The sequence below is a fragment of the Triticum urartu genome, unplaced genomic scaffold, assembly GCF_056163025.1.
Source record: "Triticum urartu cultivar PI428250 unplaced genomic scaffold, HENAU_Tu73 scaffold1, whole genome shotgun sequence".
Lineage (NCBI taxonomy): Eukaryota > Viridiplantae > Streptophyta > Magnoliopsida > Poales > Poaceae > Triticum > Triticum urartu.
This window is the reverse complement of record NW_028259461.1, coordinates 4,118,871-4,123,465: the sequence shown is the minus strand read 5'-3', so window position 1 is coordinate 4,123,465 and position 4,595 is coordinate 4,118,871.

Sequence of the window (4,595 nt, the reverse complement as noted above, 5' to 3'; positions counted from 1 at the left end):
GATGAGCTACAAAAGGATTCGTTTTTTTTCGTGTCACAGCTGATTACTCCTTTTTTCCTTTTTAAAGAGTGGCATTCTATGTCCAATATCTCGATCGAAGTACGGAGGTCAGAATAAATAGAATAATGATCAATGGAAAAAAGAAAAAAATCCTTTAGCTGGATAAGGGGCGGATGTAGCCAAGTGGATCAAGGCAGTGGATTGTGAATCCACCATGCGCGGGTTCAATTCCCGTCGTTCGCCCATCGCATTATTGCAAATTCCAAAAATGCAATTTTCCATATTCCTAGTTACGTATTTACTTACGGCGACGAAGAATAAAACTATCGCTATATTTTTTCCTTTTCCTAGTTCTTCTTCCAAGCGCAGGATAACCCCAAGGGGTTGTGGGTTTTTTTCTACCAATGGGAGCTTTCCCTTCACCGCCCCCATGGGGGTGGTCCACAGGGTTCATAACTACCCCTCTTACTACGGGGCGTTTACCTAGCCAACACTTAGATCCGGCTCTACCCAAACTTTTTTGGTTCACCCCAACATTACCCACTTGTCCGACTGTTGCTAAGCAGTTTTGGGATACTAAACGGACCTCCCCAGATGGTAATCTTAAAGTGGCCGATTTACCCTCTTTTGCAATGAGTTTCGCTACAGCACCTGCTGCTCTAGCTAATTGCCCCCCCTTCCACGTGTGATTTCTATGTTATGCATGGCCGTGCCTAAGGGCATATCGGTTGAAGTAGATTCTTCTTTTCTCTCAAAAAACCCCTTCCCAAACTGTACAAGCTTCTTCCAAAGCATACGGCTTTCTAGATGTATATGACGATCTCTAGACAGATGGATCTTATATGAATCATATGATGAAGTACCACATGAGTGGATATATAGGAAAGGAATCCAAATCTGCCGAATCGCTCATGTTATGATCTTCTACATCCTAGGTCTCTGCGTTCCGTCATCTGGCTTATGTTCTTCATGTAGCATTCAGATCGAATGACTCTATGAAATTACGTCGATACTTCCACATATTATGGGTAACGTAGGAGACATCCCTATTTTCCCCCGGGGGTCTTAATTACCACTGCTTAGCTTTCAATTTGCCTCTGACCATCAAATTAAATGTGAATAACCCGTCCTCCTCTCTTTGAAACAAGGGGCGCTTCCGGTTCTGTGCGTGCTTCAAACAATTTTGTCTTCTCCATATTACCATATCTCTAGAGCCAATAATTTTCTATGAGGAACTACTGAACTCAATCACTTGCTGCCGTTACTCAACAGTTTTCTGTTGAGGTCTATCCCGTAGAGGTAGTCAAATTGGATCAGTGATCGATTTCTAGGTTTCGTCGTAAACCTAATTGGTTACTTCCAATTACGTAAATCAATAGTTCAAACCGCACTCAAAGGTAGGGCATTTCCCATTGATATAGGAACTTTTGTACCAGAAACAATAGTATCTCCAATTATAGCCCCTCTGGGATGTAAAATATATCTCTTCTCACCATCCCCATAGTGTATGAGACAAATGTATGCATTTCGATTAGGGTCGTATTCTATGGTTACGATTCTACCAGATATGTCTTTTTGATTCCGTCGAAAATCTATTTTACGGTATAGGCGCTTATGACCTCCCCCTCTATGCCTTGCGGTAATGATTCCTCTGGAATTACGACCTTTACCACAACGGTGCCGTCCATGGATCAAATTATTTCGTGGATTGGATTTCACTTGCCTGTCTACGGTTCCCTTGCGTGTGCTCGGGATAGGTGTTTTGTATAAATGTTTCGCCGTATTATTAAGTATTCTCCTTTAGTTTTTTTCTCTATCTAGAAGTGGAATAGAATAACCCGGTTGAAGGGTAATGATCATACGTCTGTAATGCATTGTATGGCCCAGAATAGGTCCTATTCTTCTACCTTTTCCAGGTAGTCGATGGCTATTCACAGCTACCACCTTAACACCAAAGAAGAGTTCGACCCAATGCTTTATTTCTGTCTTAGTGAATCCCGATTCGACATTAAAAGTATATTGATTCTTTCCCAATAAACGAAGACTTTTTTCTGTAAATACTGCGTATTTGATTCCATCCATAAATCGACTTTCCCTCCTATGCTCTGAGTTCCAGTATCGATAAGAATTCGAGTTCTTATTGTTCTTATGTTATGGTATGAATATACCATACCAATTCGTTATGTATGGATGATGGATGAGATTCCATGGATAGAGAGCCAGTTCCAATAGACTTATGGAATGTTCCCGTTCGTGTGCATCCAGCAGGAATTGAACCCGCAAATTTACCAATTATGAGTTGGGCGCTTTAACCATTCAGCCATGGATGCTTAACAGGGATCATCGTACATCGTAAATAACCAATTTTCATATAGAAAGACATATCATAGAAAAATGAAATCGAAAATATTCCGAGATGGCAAATATTCGGAGATGACTATGAAAACACCTCTCTGGATCCTCGAATTGAAAGAGAGATTGAGAGGGATCAAGAATCCTAATTCTCGCTATTTGGAATGGATCCAATTCTATTGAGTCTGACTCATAGTGATCATTTCTCTTTAGCAAAGAATGACCTTGGTTATCAAAGGATTGAACAACCGGGATCCATTTACTTATGATACCTAGTTGGCATTGATAACAAGGATCTAATGAATTATGAGTTTAATAGATCCTCTTTAGCAGAAAGACGTATATTCCTTGCTCATTATCAGACAATCACTTATTCCCAAACCTCGTGTGGGACTAATCGTTTTCATTTACCATCTCATGGAAAACCCTTTTCGTTCCGCTTAGCCCTATCGGGTATTTTAGTGATAGGTTCTGTAGGAACTGGACGATCCTATTTGGTCAAATACCTAACGAAAAATTACGATTTTCCTTTCATTAAGGTACGAGGGCTTCTTATTCCACAAGAACGAAAGCACCTTTTCATTCTTTCATATACTAGGGGTTTTTACTTGGAAAAGACAATGTTCCATACTAAAGGATTCGGGTCCATAACCACGAGTTCCAGTGCACTAGATCTTGTAGCACTTAGCAACGAAGCCCTATCCATTAGTATTCCACATAAGAAATCCATTCTAGAAAAAAATACAATTAGATTAGCTCTTCATAGACAAACTTGGGGTTTGCGAGCCAAGGTAAGATCGGCTCGGGATCATGGGACCCTTTTCTATCAGATAGGAGGGGCTCTTGTACAAAATAGACTTACTAAGTAATAACCCCATAGAATCTATCTATATAAAGATAAAGAGGCAATCGTGTCAGGAAGCGGGTTTTTCTTTGGCCAAAAGGTACTTCGAACTTGGAACGAGCATGAAGAGATTAACGAGACTTCTTTCTCTTTTGAGTTTTTCTGGCGGACCTGCCGCGCAAGATCTTTGGTCTTCCCCTGGAACCGATGAAAAAAAGTGGATCGCTTCTTATGTACTCGCTCAGAATGATTCTTCTCTATCTATAGTTCATGGCCTATTAGAAGTAGAAGGTGCTCTGGTGCAATCCTTACCGACAGAAAAAGATTGCAGTCAGGTTGATAATAGTCGAGTGACATTACTTCGTCGGTCCGAACTAAGGAATCTGTTAGAAATGTTTTGAAATGGATATTGTTCTCTCTTTGATCAGGGATTGCTATATGAAAAGAAGTGGAGTTTGAAAAAGGGAACGGAATGCTCAAACCGGAACTGCTAGAGGAACGAATTTTCAATAGCATAACTTGGGCTCCTAGAATATGGCGCCCTTGGGACAATCTATTTGATTGCAGGGTTTTGTTCCGAAGCAAAGATATCCGCGGAGGCCGGTTCGTTCGTCCTATTCTGATATTCAGGACCAAGAGGTACTGGATTCTCTTTCGGATAGGCCCTGAAAGGAGAAGAAAGGCTGAAATGCCAACGGACCTCTGTCTATTCTCTAATTCACCCGATCCGATAGTACCCGTTTTTGGAACGTCCAGTGCCAAAGTCACTGAATGGGTAAGTCACCAATCCAATCCCTTTGACAAATCGGATGTCATATTAGATATCATATTCTATATATATAGAAATATCATAGATAGAATAGACATATAGAATTTTTGGTCGGCAAATTCGAAGGAATCATTGAGTGAAAAAGGAGCAAAGAATGACAAAAGACGAGACTCTACTAGTCTTCACTCTTGTGGTTTCCTCTTCCTCGGTTTCTGTTTTCTTATTCGGGATCTTGCTTTTCATGGTTCTCATCTCTGCAACTCGCGATTTTCGCGAGAGAACCAAATCCAAGTTGGTGAAGATCATGATTTGGGCTGGCACGGGGATCGTTTGATCGATTTCCTTGATTTGATCGCTACTTAATGGGCGTGCGCTCAAAGGATACAAACAGGGATTCGCAAACAAAAAGGGGAATTCGTAGTCACTTTTTCCTGTCGCGTAAAAAAAAAGTCTTTACGCGAGAGCAATAGAGGTTGGGATACATCTATCTCTTCTGAGCAACCTCTTTTGGATTCTTAAGACCACCCTTGCAGTAGGATACCATCTGCTTTGGGTTCTTTATTATCTCCTTCGAGGGATTTTTAGGATCGTTCAGGCTATATATATTTAGTCTATTTTGGCTTTTACTGT